Source organism: Prionailurus viverrinus, unplaced genomic scaffold (genome assembly GCF_022837055.1).
Source record: "Prionailurus viverrinus isolate Anna unplaced genomic scaffold, UM_Priviv_1.0 scaffold_35, whole genome shotgun sequence".
NCBI classification, from domain to species: domain Eukaryota; kingdom Metazoa; phylum Chordata; class Mammalia; order Carnivora; family Felidae; genus Prionailurus; species Prionailurus viverrinus.
This window is the reverse complement of record NW_025927605.1, coordinates 8,307,657-8,333,728: the sequence shown is the minus strand read 5'-3', so window position 1 is coordinate 8,333,728 and position 26,072 is coordinate 8,307,657. Positions and strand designations below refer to the sequence as shown.

Genomic DNA, 26,072 nt, shown 5'->3' with positions numbered 1-26,072 from the left:
AGTGCTTTCTGTCATTAACTCTTGCGAAGTGTTCCTCTTCATAAAGGGTCTGCAGCCACCCATGAAAAAAACAGGCTTGCTCCGACAAGTGCTTGAAGCTCAAATAAAACTAAAGAAGCAAGGTCATCAGCTGAAGCAAGAAGTTTTCTTGTGGGAACTGGGGCGAGACATGTTTGTCAGGAAGGCGAGGACCTGAATTCTTCAGGTGGCCGATCTTCCCGTGGACAGGCTGTCACGCTCCGTCTACTTCCTGAGAAACCACCAAGTTAAGCCGTATTTAGTCATAAGTAATTCAAAAGTTTTATGCGGAAGAGATAAGAGAGGATAAACCACCAGAAGCCCATCTTTAAACGCGTGTCAAGAAGGAAGCTGCGGAATTTCAAAACAAACTTTAAAATAGTTTAAAATTCTTAAAAGCATTTTTTAGCCAAGCGGATATGAAAAAGAAGCGCGAAAACTGGTATTTCTCCCCCCTGCAATGCTGCTGGGAAAGTATAGATTCTTTTGATGGCAAGTGGTAGAAATCCAGCAGAGAGGGTGATGGGGCGATTAAAGTAACCAAAATGTTTTGTTGCAAAGTAAGAAGGCGAATCCCTCCTCCCCCTCTCCCATAGCCTACTTCCACTTCCAAGGGGATCCCCAAGTCGGGATAACTATTGGTTTTGCGTGCACATCAACCTTCCCCTGCTAACAGCATCCCCTTTGTTTTGGAGGAAATACACCTGACGCCCTGTCGGCACCGTGGGGGTGCTGTCAATCACTGGGCCCCTCCCACTCCTGCAAGTAGGGTGGGCTCGTGCCTCCGGCTGCCCCTAACTTAGCCGTACATCTTCCTGGAGACAGTGATTGGGCCAAGAGGTGGACACGTGACAAATACTGGCCAATCAGAGGCTTCTCCTCTGAAGGCCTAAGGGCTGGGTCTCAACGCTGTTCTTGGTAAGTGGAGTTTCCTGAGCAAGGTCACGGAAAGGGAAGTAGGTAGGAAAGTGGTTAGAAGCCCAGAGAGGAGCCAACCCATTCCACAAAAGGAAGGAGAGCACTGAAGGGGGAGGTCCATGGGAAGAGTCAGGAGTGGCAGGAAAAGTGTCAGCGAGGTAATTGGGGGGGGTGGGGGTGGAGAGCGTGGAAGGATGAGGAGGGCGGGGCTCCCAGGGAGGCATCAGGAAGGCTGGGTGATACTGTCTCTGTCCCAAGTTTCTCTCCTTGTGGGACAAGAGCCTCAGAAAGGGCCAAGGGCAAGGTGGGCCCCTGGCACGCCCCTGGTCAGACTGATCAACATGAAGACCCAGCTTTAATAAAGATTAGATAAACAAACAAACAAGCAAGGGCCCAGGAAGCAGGAGGTGGGGGTGCTGAACAATGCCAGGGGCTGCATGGGGAGGGTCAGAAAAGAGCCCCAAGGACCCACTGACCAGGGACTGGGAAGAAGACATGGGCGACAAGGAATCTGAAGAGTTTGCTATCCAGGGAGTGTTGTAAACCCCCACCCTGCTCAGTTTTGTCCACGAAATACTCAGTAAAATCCACATTGCTGATTCATGCCAGAGCATGCAAGATTGGCATGGGGGAACAACAGAGATTGCTTTCAAGGACAGCGGATGGCTCTGCAGTGACCTCTAACACTCACAAAATAAGAACAGAAGGCTCCTTTCTAAACATTCTAAATCTCATCCGTTGAAAACCCGCGGGCAAGGCCATATCGAAAGGAGACATTTGCACTGTTATTATTTGATCTGGTTCCGGAGGTCCTTTGCTTTGCCCTGAAGAGGACGACGCGGTGGGTAGGGTTGGAAAGCCTCATGAGCCCCGTGCCTCTCTGGGGAAGGTCTGCCTTTTGTTTCCATGCTTGAACCCACCAGAGAGACCCAGTCAGAAGGTCACTGCTGGCCAAGTTATTCTGGACATCATTGGGCAAAACTGTCACCGTCACTGATGTCTGGATCTTATTCTTCCTGTGGGGGCTTAGAGGGCGGTATCTGGGTGGGAATCCATAAAGCCTGAAGCTTTGCTAATAAGAAACATTAGATGGAACAGTCTGGTTCAGTCTAGAGGGGATCAAAGTAGAAGGTCCTGGCCACGAAACTCTGCCCCCAAGCATGGACCGGGAGGAAACTGTGAGCCTTCCTCCCTGAGGATGGCCCCAAAGACAGGAGGTGATGGCACGTGGCCATGTTGGTGGGGACGAACCCTGGAGCAAGGGGCTTCCATTTACCCTGTACAGATGACCCTTGAACAATGTGGGGGTTAGGGGTGCCACCTCCCTCCCATACAGTCAAAAATCTGCCTATAACTTTTGACTCCCCCCAAACTTAACTGCTAATAGCCTACTCTTGACCGGAAGCCTAACCGATAGCGTAAACAGATGATTAGCACGTATTTTGATTGTTATATGGGTTGCATACTGTGTTCTCAACAGTAAAGCCAGCTAGAAAGAAGAAAGTGCTCTTAGGAAAATCACACGGAAGATAAAACACATTTCCGGCGCTGGACTATAAAAGCATCCACATGTAAGTGAACCCCCACAGTACATATGGGTGCTGTTTAAGGGTCAGCTGTACGGACCTCCAGAGGAGCGGCCTGGGCAACATCAGTTATGTGGTGTCCCAGCATGTGGCACAGGACAACGAATGCAGTGACGCTTACGAAACTGAGACCCACGGTCTCTATTACGAGTCTCTGGGCAGGTGCAAAGCCTCGGTGCCACCCAGCCATGCAGAGAAAATAGCCCTGTGCTTCACGAGAACCAGTTTGCCCCAGATGAGCTAACAATGGCCGAGCCAATTGAAGCTTCCATATCAAGAGTCTCCATGTTGGTTGGTGACCGGGCTATCCATTGAAACCCTCTCTCCTTGGGAAGGTTGGAGGTGAGAAGCAGACAAAAAGAGATGCTAGGGAAGGCCCTGAGAGACAGACGCCACCCCCCCCCCGCCCCCACTGCCACAACTCCCAGCAGCCTGAAAGAGTGGGACCCACACGGCCTCTGGTCCCTCAGCCCCTCGCAGAAGAGGCTGAGCTTGGCAGGCCTCGTCTTGGGAGCCTCTCTAGCTCCCAGGGCTCACCAGGCTCATTTCTAAATGCACACCCACCATCTGTTGGCTGATTCACGCCTGGCTGGTTGCAAAGTCGAGGCTCGATTTGGGTCTTGGGGCTTGAATTCATTCCAAAATCAAAGGTGTCAAGCTTAGTGGCCTTAAAATTCTGGAATCATTTTGGGAAATGAGGACCTTGTACAATCTCTTGACGTGTCTTCCATTTTCAGAGAAACGTGGAGAAGGTGCCGAGAGGCCCCCTGAAACAACCGTTTCCCCATCTGGGCTGGGGCCCCTGTGGACCAGGGAGGGGGGCGCCCTTGGGAGGCTCCTGCTCACACCCACCTGCTCCCTTCCTGGATCAGCTTGCTTCCTTCCTGTCCTCCTTCCTCCTTCCTTTGCTTTTATGCCCCGCGCCCCATACCGTTTCAGCGTTCTGTGCAGAAATTTGAGTTAATCACATGCGTAGTTCATGTGGTTCTGTTATCTCTAGTCCACGCAAGACCCCTCTTTTGTTTATAATAGTTCATTCTCTGTTATCCGCATTCCCCTTTGCTATTCTGTAGCTCCTCTCCTGCCATAGGCAAATACTCCCGCAAGTGAATCTTTTCTTTGTAGGTGTCCTTGTAAAAAGAGTCTTGCTGCTTTGTATTTTGTATTTTGTGATTTTAGAGACAGAGAGACAGAGTGTGAGCAGGAGAGGGACAGAGAGAGAGGGAGACACAGAATCTGAAGCAGGCTCCAGGCTCTGAGCCATCAGCACAGAGCCCGATTCGGGGCTGGAACTCAACGAACCGTGAGATCATGACCTGAGCTGAAGTCAGACGCTTAAGCGACTGGGCCACCCAGGCGCCCCCACCCCCACCCCAACCCATTGCTTCTAACCCTGCAGAGCTCTCCGTGGTGTGTGTGCTGGGCACCTGCCACTTACTCCCAGACCCACTTTCCACCTTGCTCAGTGCTCTGGGAAGCGAAACTCTATGAGCTGTAGCTATCGGGTTCTCTTATCTTCCGGCTGCCAGTTGAATTTGGGCTTCAGGAAGCGTCATCAGGAGATGAGACGGTAGGCAGGGGATGAGGCCAGGATGTTTATTTGGTCTGATGGGCTGGGGGAGCAGTGGCTGAATTCCCTTACCCACGGCAACAGGCCACCGCTCATGTCCAGAGGCCTCTTCCTGCTGTCGCTCCTTCAGGCACCAGGGAGGTGACAGCTCCCGGCAGATGCCAATCTGATGATGCTTGGCTGTCGCTTGTTAGTATCTCCGGATGCTGCCCGTACCTTGTACACGATTCCATCACCGAAGTCCCCCCGGCTGCCCTGTTGGATCCGCACCCTGCCTGACTCAGCGTGTACTCACCACATTTATTTCTCTTCACTCCATGAGCTGGGGACCCCTACATCGCCCGCCAACTCCCGGCCCCCACAAGTATCTCTGGGATAGACATCTTCACTCCCCTCTTGCCCCCCCCCCCCCCCCCCCCGTTCCCTGCCTTTCCAATCTCAGTGCATTCCCCTTGCTCTTGGGCCTGGAGCATCTAGATGGTTCTTCTTTTTCTTTGTGGTCAGTTACCACGGGGGTTCTTTTTTTAATAATTTTTTTAAAAAACTTTATTTTGAGAGCGAGAGAGTGGGGGGGAGGGGCAGAGAGAGAGAGAGAGAGAGAGAGAGAATCCCAAGCAGGCTCTGTGCTGTCAGCATGCAGCCCGATGCAGGGCTCAAACTTTCGAACCATAAGATCATGACCCGAGCTGACCTCAAGAGTCAGACACTTAACCGACTGAGCCACCCAGGCGCCCCAACACAGGGGTTCTTAACCGGGGGCAGTTCCATCCCCAGGGGACAGTTGGCAATATCTGGAGACATTTATGGCGGTCACGATTGGAAGTGGGGGTGGTCAGGTGCTAGGGACACTGTAAATAAATTTCTTCCAATGACAGGACAGCGCCCCCTTCTCCCCAAAGAGTTATCTGTTCCAAAATGTCAGTAGTGCCGAGATCGAGAAACACGGAGGTCACACAGTAGCATTTTGGATGTTAGACTTCCTCTTCTGTTGGGCTTTTTTTTGTTCCAGAGAGGTAGCGGGAGAGCTTCTCAGATCTTGCTTGGGCTTCTGTGTTAGGTCCTCAAGATTCCTCATTTGTGCTTGAGAGGAGAAAACTTCACTCAGTTGGGTTTAGTCGGAGAAGGAGAGTGTGGGCTGTGTCTGCCCAGTGTGTGGGGGGGGAGCTGAACACAGGGGCACAAGGATCTTGGTGGGGGCCAGTGCCCCTCTTCTCATCACTCTGCTTCTGTCTCCTGGGCTGACAACATTCTCAGGCAGGTAGCTGCCAGGAGCAGTGAGACCTGATATTGTTAAGTTCAAGTCCCGCTGAAAATAGCTGCATCCTGCGCGTTGCCGATTCTCTGGCCTCAGACCTATCTGTCTCCTGGACCAGTGATTGAATCCTGGGGAGTGCACCTTGCTGGTCTTGTGCTCCTCCCCTATGGCCGGTGGCGATGCCCACCAGGACCATGAGGGCTATCCGGGGAGGGGGGATGGGTCCCAAAATGAACACAGGCACTGGGGCTGGAAGAAGAGGGGAATAGATACTAGGAAGCATGTCCACAAGAGTCCCATGGGCCTGCTTCCTATCTTAACCTCCCAATCACTGCCTGTGTGATCTTGGGCAGGTCACTTAACCTCTCGGGGTTTCCTGTTTCCTTTCCTGTGAAGTGAGAATGATAAGAACACCTGTCTCACAGAGTTGCTATGAGGACTATTTGAAATGACACTTAGAAAAAGACTAGCATAATGTCTTGCTAAATGGTAGATATTACCACCAGAATTGTAGACGTTATGAATCTACCTCTGGATCCTGCTCCCAGGGGTTCTCGGAAGGCGGGCATCCAGGTGACGGAGGGCTGAGAGCAGGTGTTATCGTCGTTGGGCTGAGAGTCCTTCGAGAACACCGAGAGTAACGATGTTGGTGTGAGTTTAATGCCACTTAGGCATGAGGTCCTGATGCCATTAAAAGGATATTGAGAGAGAGTTCTGGTTGAAGCATGGAGTTAACAGATACTTCGCTTCAGAGTTAGGTGTTCGGCCAAGATACCAACATGGCGGCGTGATTCCTAAGGGTAGATATGGAAGGGTTGGAAGCTGGGTGAGAAAGGCATGTTCGAGAAAGCTTTGGTATGCCACGAGTGCCCCTCTCCCCACCCCCGTGAAGGTGGTAGGTAGGGGTGCCTGCCTCTTACCCTAAGCTTAGAGGCCAACCGCTTTGAATTTTCAGTATGTGTCCGCTGGCATTCAGAGCCCGGGGCATGGATGGGCCCCTGGATGGAGGACTCCTGGATGGGGGACATAAAGGTTGGGCCTGAGAACAGGTGTGACTTGCAGGGCCCGTGCTTCTAGGGTTTGCTGGGGGAAAGGAAGGGTGAGTGCTTCCCGTGGATTGGATGAAAGTGCTCGTGAGGGGTCACTGCAGTCCAAGAGTGGCAAACACATCTTGGCAGAGAGAAGCTAGAGGTAGAGCCAGAGGCCCAGGGCTGGGGCTTGCGATGCATTTGGCTTGTTGAGGGAGCTAATCGTAACCCAAAACTCTCTCCTCCACACTCAGCCCGGACGCCAAGAAGGGAAAGCATGCCTCATCATCCCCATTAACAGGACATGGCTGGCCACTGCCTTCATTGGCGTTTCTCTGCTCTTCTGGGATTGTCTTGCCCAAGCAAATAGTTGATTCGGTAGAGGGGCTTCCAGAAAAACTGACCAGCTCTCCAATGGGAAGCATCAACCTTTGTGGCCTAAGATTCCGTGGCTCAAAATCCTAGCCTGGCTGCCCCCACCAATCCTGGACTGTTGTATCACGATTCTTACCCAGTCTTAATCTAGCACCCCCCAGGCCTGATTTGTCCCAAGCTTACTATTCTCGGTACCTCCCGACCTTAGCTTTCCTTCTCTGAGACACTACTGGGCTTTGCAAGGCGGTGACCTGCTTGTGACGACCAACCACAGTGAGCAGTAAGCTGAGCTTTGTCTCATCAGCAAATACGGGAGATTCTTCTAGATGGGGAGAGGGTAGAGCCTCACCCCTGCAAACTCATGCTAAGTACCAGCCAGGGGGTTGTCCTGAGATACATCCCAGTTCCGGAGAGTGCAGAGGCTGGATCAGCGTGACGGCAGCTTTGCTCCTTGAGTGCCGGCCCTGGACAGTCCGAAACTTCTGCCAGCAGAAAGGGAGAGGCTGGAAGGGCTTCTCAGTCTGGCTTCTCTGAAAGCAGACGATGTGGGGGAGTTTGGCCTGCAGGACATTTCTCAGGGCAGTTTATGAGGGAAGGATGCCTGAATAAAGGAAGGGCAGGAGCAGGAGTGCACAGAGGGGCCAGGTGACCTGTGACGTCTCCCAGTGGGCCTGTGGCCAGTCACTGGATGTGGGGACGGGCTGCTGGGGAGGCAGCCGCTGACAGAAATGACGGCGCTCCCAGCCACTGGGCCGGAAGTCCCTGCCGGAAGCCAGCAGAAACTAGTGGCCGGCCTCTGTCCAGTCACAGCTCTCTCTACGTCTGGACTGCAGCTTGGAGAGCAATCTCCTCAAAAGGAAGATGGATGATTTCCACTATTTTGCGGAATTAGATGTTCAGTGACTAACATGACACCGATTTGTGACTTGAAGGGGCTGGAGAAAGGACAACCGGGGGGCGCCTGGGTGGCCCAGTCGGTTGGGTGTCCGACTTCGGCTCAGGGCACGATCTCACAGTCCGTGGGTTCGAGCCCTCCGTCGGGCTCTGTGCTGATGGTTCAGAGCCTGGAGCCGGCTTCGGATTCTGTGTCTCCCTCTCTCTCTGCTCCTCCCCTGCTCACGCTCTGTCTCAAAAATAAATAAAAACATTAAAAAAATTTTTTTTAATTTTTTTAAACATTTATTTATTTTTGAGACAGAGAGAGACAGAGTGACCAGACCAACCAGAAGCGACTGCTGGCAGGTGGACGGACAGAATGGAACCCGTCCGGGCACTTCTGAGCTGGGACTGTGGGTAAGTACGTCCCACTACAACGTTGGGAGATGATCGTGTGACCGTCCCCTCAATTCCTCGGGGGCCTGACGCATGGCCACCCTGCACTCGCATGTCCTGGCCACCTCTTCTGGGGTTGTCAGCACCAACCATTGGGTCCGGCTTTCTGGAATGGAGAGGGGGTGGACGTGAGGAGGGAAGGGACACAATATAACCTCTACTTTCTAGAAGAAAGTGGGGTGGGGGGGAATCACTTAAATCTAAAATCTTCCTTCAAGCAATCTATTGATAATAGGGGCAGCACAGGGGAATTTTAGGGCAGTGAAATTATTCTGTTTGACACTGTGATGGTGGATTGAGGTCACTATGCGTTTGCCAAAACTCACGGAACGTACGATACTCAGAGCGATCTCTAATGTAAATGTGGACTGTAGTTAATAATAATGCATCAGTGTCGGCTCAGCTATGACAAACATACCACAGTAATGTGAGATATTAATAATAGGGGAAACTGGGTGTGGGGGGAAGGGAGGTATGTGGGAACTCCACACTTGCCGTTGAATATTTCTGTAAACCTAAAACTGTTCTCAAAGAATGAAATCTATCAATGAAAACAAAACAAATCTATTAATACAAGGGCATATCTCTAATCCCTTCCAATGAACGCTCACAGCACATGGCTGTTTTCTGCAAAGAAAACCATTCAACACACAGAAACAAATGACGTAAGCCCCGGTTTTTATCACGCTTAGAGCCAGCTATCTAGGCACAAGCTTTAGCTGACGCAGACCCCGGGCTCACACGCTCCGATCCTCTCAAAGGTTGCGCAAGCATACATTTTCAGTTTCCATAATTCCATTATTTATCTTTGAAAGATACCAGAGCCTTGGACAAATAAGTCCTCTGCGGAGCTCTGAGAAACGACTCCACCTGTTTCTGGGCGGTCTTTCTCCTTCCCCAGGATGACGTTCTCTGCCGGGTAAGTCTCGGTTCCAGCTTGGAAGTGGGGAAGTTTATAGACACACACAGATGCACAGACACACAGACACACACACTCTTTCTGGAGTCGCACTTTCTTTTGCACTTCTCAGTGAGGGGCCATTTCGACAGGCTTTCTGGAATGGGGAGGGGTGGATCACCAGAGAGCAGGTCTGGGGTGCTGGCTGCCCTCCCAGGTCTCTCCCTTCAAGCTGCGTCACCCCTCTGTGTTCCCCACTTGCCGCCAGCCCTCACTGCAGGGCCCCCCTCCTCCAGGCAGGCAGCAGGGGTCCCGCTCCAAGAGGAGGCAGCCCCTCTCTGTTCTCCATCAGCAGCCTTGTGCCTCTCACAGCCCGGATTGGCGCCTTGTCCTCTGTCCCCCTGGGGGGGGGGGGTGGCCTCCTGCCTCCAGCTGTCGCGCAGCCCAAACCCCACCAGCCTTCCTTGCGGGTAACGCGATGTTCTAACAAGTGTGGTTTCAGTGTTTCCCAGCTCTGTCCATACCTGGCTTAGCCGGCTCCCTGCCAGCCGTTGGGGGCCCACACAGTTCTGCTTCTACTAAAATAATCTTCCAGCTCTGCGATGGGGCAGAGGACTACTGTCTTTTCTTTCTCAAAACAATTTTTAATGTTTATTTATTTCTGAGAGAGAGACAGATCGCGAGCGAGGGAGGGGCAGAGAAAAAGGGAGACACAGAATCCGAAGCAGACGCCAGGCTCTGAGCTGTCAGTGTGGCGTCCGACGTGGGGCTCGAGCCCAGGGACTCCACGACCATGACCTGTGCCGAAACTTAACCGACCGAGTCCCCCAGGCGCCTCGAGGAGGTACTTATCTTCAAAGAAATGTCTGAATAGCATCCCTACGTCCCCAAGAAGCTCTTCCCTTTTGGAATCGAAGTCCCTCCCCCAGCATCAGGCTCCTACTCCAGGTGCCAAACACTGAGGTCCTGGTCCTCCTTCGTGTGTGCCCAGCCCCAGCCCATGGGCACCTTCCCTCCACAAGGTTCTGGGAGAGCATAGGGCACCCGGGTTCCCCTCATGGGCTCTAGAGCCAGGCAACCTGGGTCCTGATCTTCCTGAATGACCTTGGACAAATCACAGAACCTCTTTGAGCCTCCGGGTCTTATCTGTAAGGTAGGGATAAGGGTCACACCTACTTCCCTAAGGTTTTAGTACGGAAAGCACAAGCCCCGGCTTCTGCCAACAACTGTGAGTCATAAGGTCACCATTCTATTCTGACCGGTCCCCAGCAGGCAGTGCCAGAGACTCCCCTCCCCATGTCGCCTGGGGCTGAGGGCTGGGCAGGCCTGAGCTGCACCTTTATTGACATTCCCACCCCATTAGGTTAAATGCTGCCCCTTGTCCCCAGATGGCTGCGGTTTACAGGTGTTTTTCTGGACACCCGAAGGCAGCCCCTTCTCACGGCCAAGGATGAGACAGACAGCCAGGAGCCGGGGATGGACAAGGGCTTCCCGAGGACAATTGCTGTGTTGCACTGATCTTTTTGCCCATGATTTTCATCAGGGGTGTGGAGAAGCAGGGTGGGACCGGAGCTGGGTGGTCCTGTCCTCTGTGGAAACCGAGGCCCTGAAGAACACGGCCGTACTTCTTGACCGGGAACACCCTCTCCCTGTCCCATTGGCGGGTTTTGGATGAGACAGCAGGTGATTGCAGTCGCTTTGGGGACCTAATGAAGACCATCTGAGCACAAACCAACTTGGGCTCTTCAAAGATACTGTTCTCTGTCTGAAACCTCTCCTAGACACATTTCTGCCTGTGAACACATGCGCACACACACGTGCACACACACTCAGAGCCTGTCCCTAATGGACGACTCCTCAGTCCTTCCTATTCTTACTTTACAAGTCAATGTTCAGCAAATGCTAGGCTGTGATCTGCTTTCCCTGGACATGTCCTGGGGTGTTAACACTTTCCCAGCCCATTAGGGAAGGACTTGGTGGACACCACAAAGACATGGTGGGCCAAGAACACCGTGAGCAGGACATGCTGAACCCCGCAGGTGCGGTCATGAACTTGGTCTGGCCCACCCGACGTAGCTCCCTCCGTCAGTTTCCATCAAGGAGGTCAGCTTCCTGTTCCTTCTAATCTGAATTCCTCAAACGTGGGCCCTTGTTCAGGCATCTGCCCTTCTGACAAAACTCTGGAATGTTCTGTGCACAAAGCAACAGAGAAATCCCAAAAGAAAGACGGACCGATTTGACTACATCAGATGTTAAACTTCGGAAGGTTAAAGAAACAATGAGTTAAAGGCAAACCACAACCTGGGGAAAGCATTTGCCACAAAGATAGTGTGTTCAGCAAATATTTATTGAGCGCCTACCGCTCGCTGGGCATCGGGACACAGAACTAAGGCCGGAGCACAGTTGTGAAGTTGTCTTGTGTGTGCGCACGCACCTCTGTAAATGTGTGTGTGGTGGGGGTGTGTGGAGGAAGTCCCGGTTGGAGGAAGTCCAGATGGGATGGAGTTTGGCACACAGGAGGGGCTGGACCATACACATGGAAGGGATAAAGCCAGGAGGAGACAGAGGGGGCCTTCATCAGGGGCCAGACCCCCGGGGCCCTGTAGACCTTTGTTTTATTTTTTATACTCTATTCTAAGAGCCATGGGAAGCCCTGGGTGGATTTTCAGCAGGGGGAAGCAAGGCTGGATTTGCCTTTTTTCAAGCTCACCCTGGCTGGTAAATGAATGGAGGGTTGAGAGCGGTGTCGGGGTAGATGCAGGGAACCCTATAGGGACAAAATGGCAACCGTACGAGGTCAGGCAAGTGGCCGTGCTGGCTTAGACCAGGCGTCATAGCCTTCAGGTGGCTGTACCTGGTCAACACGTTGACGGCGATGTTGTGAGAGACTCTGAGCCCCAGTTACCCACCAGGTTCTGAGTCTGGGAAACACTGTCAGATGATACATATTTGTTGGTTTAAACTGCTAAGTTTGGGAGTCATTTTGAACGCAGCACTAGATCACAAACACACCCCTGACTATTGTTCAAGGCAATTTTTTCATTTAGCAGCTATTTCTCGAACAGCCACTCTTTCGGAACAGAAATCATCCTTAAGAATCTTAAGTAAAAAGCAAAAGATACAGGGTAGTGTGGAGGATACGATCTGCTTTTTATGAAAACGTGTGTGCGTGCACGAAAAATACTCAGAAGGATATTTAAATTTTTTTTTCAACGTTTATTTATTTTTGGGACAGAGAGAGACAGAGCATGAACGGGGGAGGGGCAGAGAGAGAGGGAGACACAGAATCGGAAACAGGCTCCAGGCTCTGAGCCATCAGCCCAGAGCCCGACGCGGGGCTCGAACTCCCGGACCGCAAGATCGTGACCTGGCTGAAGTCGGACGCTTAACCGACTGCGCCACCCAGGCGCCCCTCAGAAGGATATTTATACACCACAGTGTTTTATTGCTTTCCGCCTTAAATTTTCCTGTATTGTCTGAATTTCTCTACAGTGAATGTGTAGAACTTGGGGAAATAGGAATATGTTAATGCAGCTTCCTGGGAAATCTCTGACACACTGCGACACGCGTAGCGGTCGCTCAGGGGGATGTGTTAAGATGCCGAGCCGGATTCAGTGAGTTTCCAGTGGGGCCTGAGAGCCTGCATTATTTCTCACAAGTTCTGATGTGACGCGGGGACTGCTGGTCCAAGGACTACCCTCCGAGTAGCCAGGCTCTAAAGCGACCCCGGATTTAGCTCAGGGCTCCGGGCTCGAATGCTGACTCTGTCCCTAAGGTGTAGTTCAGCTTGGAGAAAACTACATAGCTGCCTTGGTTTCGGTTTCCTCTTTTGTAGAAGGAAAGAGGAGTGCACCTGTCCTTGGTGGAGCTCCCTCCTCTGACCTTGGGCCCTCTCGGGGCCCTGAAATGGACCTAGAAACCAGTTTTTCAAGCCACGCTTCCTGCCTCTTCCTGTGAGGTGCACTGCTGTCCTCTCCGGAGAAGGCCTGTGTCTCCTAGTCAGTTGGAAGGGGGCTCAGTCCCTGTGGTCCCACACCGCCGCCCCCCCTTCCAACCCCTTGCCCTGTGGGTCTCTGTCCCTCCATGTCCCTGCAGTACCACCTCCTTCCAGACGATGGCAGCAGAGGACAAGGAGTCCCAGAGGGTGATCTCTGGCCAACATCTTTCAAGTGATTACAAGACTGTGCCAGTTCTGATTCACATATTTATTTATTATTTAAAAAAAAATGTTTTATTTATTTTACAGACACAGAGAGAGAGAAAAAGTGCAAGAAGGGAAGGCGCAAAGAGAGAGGGAGACACAGAACTGAAACAGGCTCCAGGCTCTGAGCTGTCAGCACGGAGACCCAATGCGGAACTTGACCCGACAAACCTGGAGATCATGACCTGAGCCGAGGTCGGACGCTTAACCGGCTGAGCCACCCAGGCGCCCCACCTAATTCACATTTTTATTTATTTGGGATTTAGGCTTTTCCCCCTAAAAAGACTTCAAGCATTAAATGACGTGGGAGACTTCAGGATTAAAAATAGAACAGAGGCCATGCGGAGATCTTACCTTGCGCCGGAGCCGACCCTCGGGTCCTCGAGTCGGTGTTGACTTTCAAGGGAGGTGAGGTCAAAGGAGAAGCACAGGGGCCTTCTGGGCCAGGATTGGAGGGGGGGGGGTAACCGCGTGGCGAGCTACAGCCAGGCTGGGACCCGGAGGCTGCTTTTTGCATTCCAGCCTCACATTCCCAGGGGTTGTTACCTCAGTTTACATACGTGGCAACAGATTCAACGAAGCGAGCATGGTGACCGCTGCCCCTCAGCTTGTTAAGTGGCAAAGCTGGGACCTCCCCCTTGCATCCTTCCGTCTCCCTCCGGTGACAAACACGACTTTTATTTTCTGGTCCAGCGGCCATACCCACCTGTTGGCAGAGAGAAGGTTTTTTGTTTTTACCCCTTGAGCTTAAACACATCAGAGTGTGCCAAATGAGCCGGGACCACAATGGGCCGTGGTTTCCACAATAGTTGCGCAGGCCCCAGAGCAGGTGGGTGTGTGGCACACCGCGCCAGGGGTGGAGGGTAGAGAGCAAACTTCCTGGAGACGGGAGCGAAACTGGTTCAGTCCTATTGTTTCCTAATGATTTCCTCCACTCTGGCCACACTGGCCTCCTTGACGTCCTCTAACATACCAAACATACTCCTACCCCCGGGCTTTTGCACCTGCTGTCCTTCTCCCTGGAACACGGTTCCTTGATAACATCAAGGCTCATGTCAACCCCTCCTTCAAGTCTCTGCCCCAAATGAGTCTTCAAGGCGCCTACCCTGACCTCTCGATTTACAGTTGCATCCGCTCTTCACCACAACCCGGATCTCTCTCTTTTTTTTTTTTTTATAATTTTTTTAATGTTTATTTTTGAGACAGAGACAGACCGTGAACAGGGGAGGGCACAGAGAGAGGGAGACACAGAATCTGAAACAGGCTCCAGGCTCTGAGCTGCCAGCACAGAGCCCGACGCAGGGTTCAAACCCATGAACCATGAGATCATGACCTGAGCTGAAGTCGGACGCCCAACCGACTGAGCAACCCAGGCACCCCAACCCGGATCTCTCTTACCCTGCCCTGTGTTTTCCCAGCACGCATCACCTGGTAGCATACTATATCATCGATTCAGGTATTAGACCTATTCATTTATTTATATGCTGACCATGTTGACCATAATAATGTTACTGCCCCGACCTCCTGGGCCTTCTTCATTATCTTGCGTAAACAGATGCCCTTCCCAAACAAACAACTTTTATTTTCTCTTAAAAACATAGAATGTCCCCCCTGCGAAGTATCTTATGGCTGGACCCTCTTCCCAGAGTTCAGACAGACATAATTTTTATTTTATTGTGTTTTATTTTTTTAAAGTTTTTAATTAAGTGGGACGCCTGGGTGACTCGGTTGGGCGTCGGACTTCAGCTCGGGTGATGATCTCACGGTTTTGTGGGTTTGAGCCCGGCATCGGGCTCTGTGCTGGAGGCTTGGAGCCCGGAGCCTGCTTCAGATTCTGGGTCTCTGCCCTTCCCCCACTCACACTCTTTCTCTCTCAAAAAATAAATAAACGTTAAAAAAATTTTTTTTAGAAATAAAGTTTTTATTTAAGTAATCTCTACGCCCGATGTGAGGCTCGAACTCATGACCCTGAGATCAAGAGTCACACGCTTTTCCGACTGAACCAGTCAGGCACCCCAATTTCTATCTTGTTTTTGCCCTCGGTCTGTTTGGCAATCTGAAGTCTATGGGCCCCTTCCCAGAAAAATACATAAATGCACTTTAGATGTATAAAGCAAAATACTTTGGAACAAAAAAAAAACCAGTTGTGTTCAAATGTAATGATGAAAATATTTTGAAAACATTGTGATACAATGATGCATGTGCTTCTTTTTTTTAGATTTTTTTTTTAATGTTTATTTATTTTTGAGACAGAGAGAGACAGAGCATAAACAGGGGAGGGTCAGAGAAAGAGGGAGACACAGAATCTGAAACAGGCTCCGGGCTCCGAGCTGTCAGCACGGAGCCCGATGCAGGGCTCGAACCCATGGACCGCGAGATCATGACCTGGGCTGAAGTCGGACGCTCAACTGACTGAGCCACCCAGGTGCCCCAATGCATGTGCTTCTTTATGAAAACACTAAACAGAGAGATCTAGTAGTGAGTCTAATAACTAACTTGATCTTAAAGTAGTTCTGAGTATAGGTATTTTAACACACTTGAAATGCCATCTGCTCGTGAGCTGTCTGGGCATTGCTCACCGCAGGAGGCCAAAGCCAGTGGCAGCGGGGGGTGGGGGGGGTGTCCTACCCCTCGTGGCCAGGATTGTCAAGGGTTCTCCCCACGGAGACGGAGCTGGAGTCCTCCGTGAACCTTGTGGGTTCTCGTGCAGAGGGCCTGGCGGAACTGGCTTCAAGTAGGAGCTTAAAAAAAGAGGGGGAAGCCCAAGGAGGAATGTGGCCAGCCTGGCAGGTGCTCTGGGTGCTCCGAGGAACCTGGCTGGAGCAGGTCACCAGCACTGAGGGGTTCCGGGGGACTGCCAAGCACCTTGAAATTAAACCCGTCTGATTCCCACGGCTTATCAGGATTCTAGAGGCTCCCCGAGGCTGTCTCCTGTGTCCGAGACTGAGAAGCTCCCCTGAGGGGTCCCGATATTTCCAAGGTTAAGGGGGAGTCATACAATTGATACTGTTTCCATTGCTGGTGTGAGTGGTAGATACGTGGCAAAATAGGTAAGACAGTACATCCTGGATTTTCTAGGGTATTCTGATGGTGCAGATTTCTGGGCCAGTATCAGAATATGTGTCCCACTTTTGGGTATGGGAAATGCTGTAACCACACACGTGGACCAGGTTAATGTTTTGGAGATGGGGGGACGTGTGCTTTGCTGGGGCCTGTGTATTGTATCTGTTGGTCCAGAACCAGGCAGAATCACTTTTACAGAGAATCACTTTTACTCCTGGGATGGGGAAAGGCACCTCGACTAACATTTTTGTTCACGGAACGCAAGACCTCGGAGTAATGCAAAGTCTTCGATAAAAAGAGTTAAAATGCCGGAGTGGGCTGCGGCTGCAGTTTGGGGTTCTTTGGGGATCACAAGGGGAAAAGGAGAAACCCAGCTGCAGGCAGGGCCCTGGGGGAACCCCAGGAATACCCGAGGTAGGAGGGCTGGTGTCTCCAGGTCAGCGATGATTGATACACATCACGTACGTGCTTGAAATGTAATCCGCTGGACGGGTTCTGCAGAAGGTGGGGTTCGGGCCTGCCCAAAACTTGCCATCTGCCCCAGGAACGCACTGAGGTACTATTTGCGCCAGGCTCAGAGGGGACAGGGATTGTGGCTTCTTGGGTCGCCCCGGATTACTGGAGTGTTGGTCAAGGGATTCTGCCCGTCCTGGGTAGAGATCTGCCATGTCCTATGTAGCTTTAGGAGCGGGGGGTGGGGGGTCGCCAAACAACCTGTCCTCCCAGCCGCTTCTTCCTGAAGCCCTTGCATAATGGCCTCGCGGTGCTGCAGAAGCTGCTTCTAGCAAGGTCGCTGGGATCAAACTGAAGTTCTTGGTTGTCTACACACATCGTCTTGCCACACATTTCCAGTCCAGGCTGTTAGGCCCTCTGTTTAGCAGCGACCACTCTGTTCTTGCATATATCATGTGACCCGCCAGGGCCCATCACCCTTGTTAACCCAAACCTTCAGGGAAAGTCACATACGTGCGACCTTGTCAGTGGCGCTTGGGAGGTGGGAGGCAGGAAGCAGGCCTGTCTTAGGTGGGGTGAGGGAACAGGAGGAGATCACGAACTACAGGACCAAATGGGGGCCAGCCAGGCTGCGCAACTATGCAGAGATAAGCATCTGGGCCTCCCCCCTCCAGCCACCTGATTTTATAAGGGAGACCTCAGAAGGCCGGGAGGCTTGGGACCCACGGGCAGTCGACCCTTGAGTGAGTCTGTCCGTCATCTCTCTTTTAGCCTTGGTGAGGAGGATATTTATCCGCTCGGTTTAATCTGAATCCTGCATGAGAGTTTTGCAAAGAGGGAAAGATCTCCTTTGATCCCGCCTTCCTTGTGTGAGAGCTCAGCCACAAATAGTGTGATGTCCTTTTAGTTTTCCCCTCTAACAAGCCCGGCTTTGTTCTTCCCACTCTCAATTTCCTGTGCCGACCCTCCAGGTTCTAGGCCTCCAGTTATGTTTTGGTGGTCTCCTATTTTTATCCTTTCCCTTTTGTTTCGTGGATAGAATGAGGTACAGATGCCTTTCCTTCTAACTGAGGATTTTGGAAATCTCCAATGGGCTTTAGAAATGTCACACGGCACACTGCAGTGGCAGAAGCTGTGCAGGAACACGTGGGAGCTACAGTCTGGAAACTCAAGGTTCAGTTCCAGCCTAGCCCCTCAGTAACCTCATAGCCTCAGGGAAGTCACAGCCTTTCTGGGAATCTATTTCTGCATCTGTAAAGTGAGGGAGTGGGTCTAGTTGGTAACTCTGGGCTCTTGGGGTTGCAAATAACAATAAACCAACTCACACTAGCTTGAGCAAAATGAGGAACTATTGGCAATTGGTCGCCAAAGACGAGTGGAGGGGCCAGGCTGTGGGAAGGCAGCTGGACCTCAGGAACAAATGGGGCCAGGCATTTGATGGTCGTCAGGACTTTCTCTCTGTCTTCTGTCCCCACTTTATTATTTTTTTTATTAAAAAAATTTTTTTTAATGTTTTATTTATTTTTGAGACAGACAGAGAGAGCATGAGCGGAGGAGGGGCAGAGAGAGAGGGAGACACAGAATCCGAGGCAGGCTCCAGGCTCTGAGCTGTCAGCACAGAGCCCGATGCGGGGCTCGAACTCGCAAACCGCGGGATCACGACCTGAGCCGAAGTCGGACGCTTAACTGACTGAGCCACTCAGGCACCTCTTTTTTTTTTTTTTTTCAATGTTGGCCTCTTTTGTTCTCACTACAGGTTTCTTCATGTAGTGGCTAACATGGGTCCAGTGGCTTCAGCTGCTCCATCTAACAGCTTTGTGACCTGAGCCATCCGGAGATGAGACAGACTTGCTGACTTCCTAATCCAGAATTCTCGTGGAAGGGCTCTGACGGGCCCAGAGGGGATCTGTGCCTTCCCTGAACCAGTCAGCTGTGGCCAGAGAGGCATAGCCACTTAGCAAAAAGTGGCTGCTCCCCAGTCCCACGGTGATTACGTGAATGGGGATGGGGGTTGCAGGTGGAGACAGATCCAAGAAAATCTAGGGGACTGGACATATGGGAAAATGTGCAAAATAACACGTTTGGGGGTTAATTGTTCATGAAAGTTCTGCTGTTGCTGTGTCAAAACACAAAATTATCTTCCCGAGTCTCTGATCAAAGGTCTTAACATCCTTTGTTCTGAGAAAATGTTGGCAGGAAATTAAAGCAAGTTTTGAAGAAATTATTGGTCAAATCTCAGCTCACACAACTGATTTTCCCAAATGGACACAATTAAAAAATAATCCAGCTGAGAGGATTCTGGGAAGATAATGGTGCAGGAAGCAACCAGAATCTCTCTCCTCATTTAGACAGCTGATTGCTGGCAGTCTGATGTAACTATTTTGGAACTCTGGAGTCTGTTAGAGGCTTGCAAGTTCCAGGGGAAGTCTTGGGCAGTAAATTGCAGTTAATTTCAGTCGATTTCAGCTCTTAGTGCAGTAGTACCTGCCCACCCCCCACCCCCAGCCAGGTGGCAGACAGCTGTGCATGTGTTCCTGGAGCAGCTTGCACACCACATGTGGGAACCCAGGTCGGCCAAAAGGACCCTGATTTAACAAATATCAGGGATCTGTGCTCTGACTGCTGTTTGCTGCTTCTGATCTCAGAGGCACACAGAGGAGGGCCCCTCTTAGTAACACAAAACGCACCAAGATGAAATCATGAAGAAGTGGAAAATTTGAATGGATCAATGACTAGTAAGGAGACTGAATCGGTAATCGAAACTCTTCAAGACCAAAAAAAGCCCTGGACCTGAGAGCTTCATTGGTGAATTCTACCCAATACTTAGAGAAGAACTAATACCAATTCTTCTCAAAAATTTCCAAAAATCATGACGGGGACATTATTTTCCTAGGTCATTCTAGGAAGCCAGCGTTGCCCTCATACCAAAGCCAGACAGAGACACTACAAGACAACTACAGACCAACATCCTTTTTGGACATTGATGCCAAAATCCTCAACGAAATACTAGCAAACCTAATTGAGAAGTATATGAAAAATATTACACACCATGACCAAGTGGGATTTATTCCTGGAATGCAAGGATGCTTCAACATATAAAGATCAATTGGGCGCCTGGGTGGCACAGTTGGTTAAGCGTCCGACTTCAGCTCAGGTCACGATCTCGTGGTCCGTGAGTTCGAGCCCCGCGTCGGGCTCTGGGCTGACGGCTCAGAGCCTGGAGCCTCTTTCCGATTCTGTGTCTCCCTCTCTCTCTGCCCCTCCCCCGTTCATGCTCTGTCTCTCTCTGTCCCAAAAATAAATAAAAAAATAAAAATTAAAAAAAAACGTTGAAGAAAAAAAAGATCAATTGACGTAATACACCATACTGACAGAATGAAGGGAAAAAACACATAGGATGATCTCTGTTGATGCAGAAAAAGAAGTTGACAAAATTCAACCGTATTTGATGATAAAAACCCTCAACAAACTAGGATTAGAAGAAAACTACCTCAACATAATAAAAGCTATACATTAAAAGCCCACAGGGATTCACAGGACAAGAACAAATCATCCTGAAATTTGTTTGGAACCACAAAAGACCCCACATAGCCAAAGCGATCTTGAAAAAGAAGAGTAAAACCGGACGTGTCACAATCCCAGATTTCAAGATACACTAGAAAGCTGTAGTAATCAAAACAATATGGTGTTGGCACAAAAAGAGACACCTAGACCAGTGGAACAGGATAGAAAGCCCAGAAATAAACCCACGATTGTATGGTTGATTAATCTTTGACAAAGGAGGTAAGAATATGCAATGGGAAAAAGACAGTCTCTTTGACAAATGGTGCTGGGAAAACTGGACAAGCTACATGCAAAAGAATGTGGACCACTTTCTTACACCATACACAAAAATAAACTCCAAATGGATTAAAGACCTAAATGTGAGACCCGAAATCATAAATATCCTAGAAGAGAGCACAGGCAGCAATTTCTCTGACATCGGCTGGAGCAACATTTTTCTGGATACGTTTCCTAAGGCAAGGGAAACAAGACCAAAAATAAACTATTGGGATTACATCAAAATGAAAAGTTTCTGGGGGTACCTGGGTGGCTCAGTCGGTTGGGCGTCCAATTTCGGCTCAGGGCATGACCTCACGGTTTGTGGGTTCGAGCCCCTCATCGGGCTCTGGGCTGACAGCTCAGACCCTGGAGCCTGCTTCGGATTCTGTGTCGCAATCGCTCTCTGCCCCTCCCCTGCTCATGCTCTGTCTCTCTCTGTCTCAAAAATAGATTAAAAAAATTAAAAAAATTAAAAAAAATAAAATTTCTGCACAACAAAGGAAGCAATCAACAAAACAAAAAGACAACCTACTGAATGGAAGAAGATATTTGCAAATGACATAGCCAGTAAGGGATTAGTAACCAAAATGCATAAAAAACTTATACAACTCAACACCAAAAAAACCCCACAAAAAATCCAATTAAAAAGTGGGCAGAGGACACGAATAGACATTTCTCCGAAGAAGACATACAGATTGCTAACAAACACATAAAATGATGCTTACCATCACTAACCATCAGGGAAATGCAAATCAAAACCACAATGAGATATCACCTCACACCTGTCAGAATGGCTGAAATAAAAAACACAAGAGGGGCGCCTGGGTGGCTCAGTCGGTTAAGCGTCCGACTTTGGCTCAGGTCACGATCTCCCGGTTCGTGAGTTCGAGCCCCGTGTCGGGCTCTGTGCTGGCTGCTCAGAGCCTGGAGCCTGTTTCAGATTCTGTGTCTCCCTCTCTCTGACCCTCCCCCGTTCATGCTCTGTCTCTCTCTGTTTCAAAAATAAATAAAAACGTTAAAAAAAATTTAAAAAAAAGGGGTCAAATCGAAAAAAAAATTAAAAATAGAATTACCATATGACCCAATAATTCTGCTACTGGGTATTTACTCAAAGAATACAAGAACACTATTCAAAAGGATATATGTACCCCTGTGTTTGTTGTAGGACTATTTACAATAGCCAAATTATGGAGGCAACCCAAGTGTCTATCCATAGATGAATGGATAAAGAAGATGTGGTATATACATACAGTGGAATATTATTCAGCCATAAAAAGAATGAAACCTTGCCATTTGCAACCACATGGATGGATCTAGAAGGTATGATGCGAAGGGAAATGAGTCAGTGAGAGAAAGACAAATGCCATATGATTTCACTCGTAGATGACTTTAAGAAACAAAACAAACGAACAAAGAAAAAAAGAGACAAACAAAAACCTATATACAAAGAAAACAAAGTGGTGTTGCCAGAGTGGAGATGGGTGGGGGGAATGGGTAAAACAGATTAAGAGTACAAAAACAACCACTGTTACATTGGGGCTTTCTTTATGCTGAAGCATGGGGTGGTGATGTCACAAACACAGAATTGACTTTGCATTTATCGTTCCATCCTAAAATTAAGTGTGATGCTTTGGTTCCTTTTAACGGCAAATAGTTTTATTAAACCAGTTGGGTTTGAGGGGTGCCTGGGTGGCTCAGTCAGTTGAGCGTCCAACTTCGGCTCAGGTCATGATCTCACAGTTTGTGGGTTCGAGCCCCTCATCGGGCTCTGGGCTGACAGCTCAGAGCCCGGAGCCTGCTTCACATTCTGTGTCTCCCTCTCTCTCTGCCCCTCCCCCACACATGGTCTCTCTCTCTCTCTCTCTCTCTCACTCTCAAAAATTAATAAAACATAAAAAATAAATTAAAAAAATATATAAAAGAAATTAAAAGCCTTGTGCCCCATGGGAGGGAATGTAAAATGGTGGAACACAATCTAGCGGTTCTTCAAAAAACCACAACATAGAATTACCATATGATCCGTGGGCAGATACCCAAAAGAATTGAAAGCAGGGTCTTGAAGAGCTCTGTGTACCGCACCTTCATAGCAGCATTATTCACAATAGCTAAAATGTGGCAGCAACCCAAGTTCCATCAACACATGAATGGGTAAGCAAAATGTGCCATATGCATACAATGGAGGATTGTTCAGCCATAAAAAGGACGGAGGTTCTAGCACATGCTACAACATGGATGAACCTCGAGGATGTTATGCTGAGTGAAACAAGCCAGACCCAACAGACAAATACTGTATGATTCCACTTAGACGAGGTAACTTTCGTCATATGGGGGTAGTCAAAGTCATGGAGGCAGAAAGCAGGGAGGTGGTTGCCAGGGACGGGGCAGGGGTGGGGCGGTCCGGGAAGGAAGAGTTGTTATCAGATGAAAGAAGCTATGGAGATGGAAGGGGTCACCACAGGGATGTGGCGATGGCTGTACCACATCACAAATGCCTCTGATACCACTGGCCTGTACACGTGAAAATGGTGATGGTAAATTTCATGTTCTTTGTATTTTGCCACCATAGAGGAAACCGGAAGTGAAATGGGAGAAACAAAACCGCAACAAAAACAACCAACAGCACAAGCAAGCCGGGTAGGGCGTGAGAGATGGAGGAATAAGACTGACTTCTATTACGTTTTAGTTCAAAAGTCAGCAGATGATGTATATAGACAAATCTATAGATACATAAATCATGTCCCACGGAAGTGCACCCAGATGACCAGGAAACTTCCCTCAAGTTGAGGTCTTCTTCCTCTGGCCTCTGTGTCTCTGTGTGAGCAGGAACCATACACACTTGGCTACAAGAAAGTCATGGTCAGGTGTGAAGGAGGGAGAAGATCCACTGAACTTGGCATTTGCCACTGCAAGAGAGAGTCCGCGAGTCTCTTTACACCCAAATCACCAGTTTCAATGAACCGCAAATTATAAAAAGCAATAAACGGGGCTTTGTTTTGGACACAGAAACTGAACCGAAATTTGCCCTGATGATCTTTAAGTAAAAAGCTCTTGAATGTGGAGGTAGGACGCGGATTTTTTTTTTTTTTTTTTACAATCTTTGTATTCCGAAATCATTGCAGAGTCACGGGAAGTGGCAGAGATAGTACGAAGAGGTCCCAGGTTCCCTTTGCCCGGTTTCTCCTGGTGGTTCCATCTTATCCACGGCATCAAACTCGGGAAACTGACACTGAGTGCGTTGTTTGTCATTTTATCAGCCGTGTGGATCTGTTACTCCTGCTGCAGTGGAGGTACGGAGCCGTCCCACCACCGCAAAGATGTCCCTTCTGCCACCCCTTTATAGCTACACCCACTCCATTCCCTGCACCCCCCCCCCCCAACGTCACCCCTGACCACAGGCACCCGCTGATTCATTCTCCGTCTCTGTCATCTCGAGGACCCTGTTTTAAATCCAGCGCTTGGCCCTGCCAGCTGTGCGACCTTGGACGAGTCCCTTCTCTTATCAGGATTTTGGTCATCTCACCTATAATAAGATGAGGCTGAACTACATCAGCATTTCTCTCAAACGTCCATAGGCCGATGGGATCTTGAAGTTCCGCGGGGATTATGGGAAGGAATATGGTGAAGTAAAGTACGGCCGAGGAGCCCCTTACGTGGGTGTTTCTCCTGCAGGAACTCTGGGGCTTTGCTTTCAAGTTGGCCACGGGATGAGTCAGTCCGCAAAGACTGGCTGACACCTACCATGTGCTAGGCATTTTTCTAGACTTTGGACGGGACAGCGAACATGGCAAATCACTGTCCCTGAGGAGGTTGGGCCCAGAGGCGGGGGAAAGAGACTGCAAACACATAACCACGTAAATAAAGAAGATGACTCCCAGTACTGGGGAGCGCTATCCAGAAAATAAAATCGTTCGTGTAATAGAGTAGGGTGGTCAGGGAAGCCTTCTTGGAGAAGGCGACAGCTCGGCACTGGAACCAGGATGATGAAAACATGGCAGCCATGTGAAGACTCTGGCAGAAGTTGAGGGGAGGGGACGATTCCAAGCAGAAAGGCCATCAGAGGCCCTGAGCCAGGCTGACGGGGGACAGTCAAGGCTCAGAGAGAAGGCCACTGTGGCTGGAAGGCAGTGAAGAGGGAGGGGAGAGGTAAGAGATGATTTTGGAGGGGATGGGAGGCCCCACGCCTTGTAAGTCCCGCAGGCTGCAGTCAGGGGGTTGGCGTTCATCGTGACCTCAATAGGCAACCATCAGAGTCTTCCAAGTGGGGCAATGATGTGTCTTATTTGTGCTTTAGGAAGCTCTCCCTGACTTTAGCGTGTCGGATGAACAGCAGCACCAAGGTGGACACAAGAACAGAGGCAGGAAACCGGGTAGAATGTCATTAGGGATGGCACGGGCTACACCTGACCGCATCTTGGTCCAGGGCTTGAACAGTGAAACAGTGAAACGTAGCATCGGTCTAATCTGGAGGCCGGATGAGAGGGTAAGACCCGGAGGGAAATCACAATCCCTGGGTTATTTTTGGCCTGATCAGCTGGCCGGCTGCCATCTACCCAGAATGGGACAACTGGGAAAGGACTTGGCTTTGGGGTGGGGTGGAGGGAAGTGAGACCCTAGTTTGGGCTGTGGTGTGTTCGTTCAGGGTCTAAGTGGAGGCGTAGGTAGTTAAATAGTTGTTCAGGACAGAAGTCTGCAGTTCAAGGGAGAGGCCTTGGCCGAGACAAAGATTCGAGATCCATCAGACAGTAGACGGTCTCTGAAGCCACAGACCCGGATGAGAGCCACTACGGGGGAGGGAATGAAGATAAAGACAGAGTCAAAGTCGACTCGGGTCCCTCAGGTCAACTATCATTCGGAGATGGTGGAGGAGGAGAGGAGAGCAAAGGAGCCTGAGAAGGAGCTGCGGGTGAGTAGGAGGAAAACCCGGGAGAGTGGAGTCAAAGAAGTCCAGACAAGAAAGCTTTTCCAGAAGGAGGAAGTGACTAAGTGTGTCAAATGCCACCGACAGACTGAGTAAATGAGGCTAGAGAACTGACTTTTGGCTTCGGAAAGATGTAGGTTACTGGTGATATATGGACAAGAGCCACTGCCTGTCACGATGGGGACAAAGGGCTGGCTGGAGCAGGATGGAATGCGGATGGGGAGGGGGTGGGGAGGTGGGGGAAGGGCATGGAACAGCAGACACAGAGGGATGAGGGTATCAGGGCAGGGCTTCTCGAAGGTCGGCGATGAGGCATACTTATGGCCAGGGGATAATGACAAGGGTCCGCTAATGAGGGAGAAACGGCTGATGCGTCATAACTGTAGGAGCTCACCCCTGAGAGGGTACGAGGGATGTCACCAGAGGTGAGGTTGTGTTTGGTGGTTCTCCTGTCACCGTGTCCATTTTTGTCTCTGAAGTCTGTGGTGTCACCACCATCTGAAAATTGAGGCTGGGAGTGTGGGAAACTCAAAGAGAGCAGAAGCAATAATGACGTCATCTCAAGAATGAGGAGGGGAAGCTTTTTTGTTTGTTTACTTACTTATTTTTGAGGGAGAGAAGCAGAGAAAGAGGGA

At 50.1% G+C, this 26,072-nt stretch overlaps 1 long non-coding RNA gene across 1 annotated transcript; it reads left to right on the top strand.

Moving 5' to 3' along the window:
* The first annotated feature begins 1,012 nt into the window (after positions 1 to 1,012).
* On the top strand, positions 1,013 to 14,365 carry LOC125158572 (uncharacterized). Its single transcript, XR_007149439.1, has 4 exons — positions 1,013 to 1,094; positions 2,417 to 2,507; positions 7,949 to 8,043; positions 13,227 to 14,365. It is a non-coding gene; the product is annotated as an uncharacterized LOC125158572 (long non-coding RNA).
* The last annotated feature ends 11,707 nt before the right edge of the window (positions 14,366 to 26,072 follow it).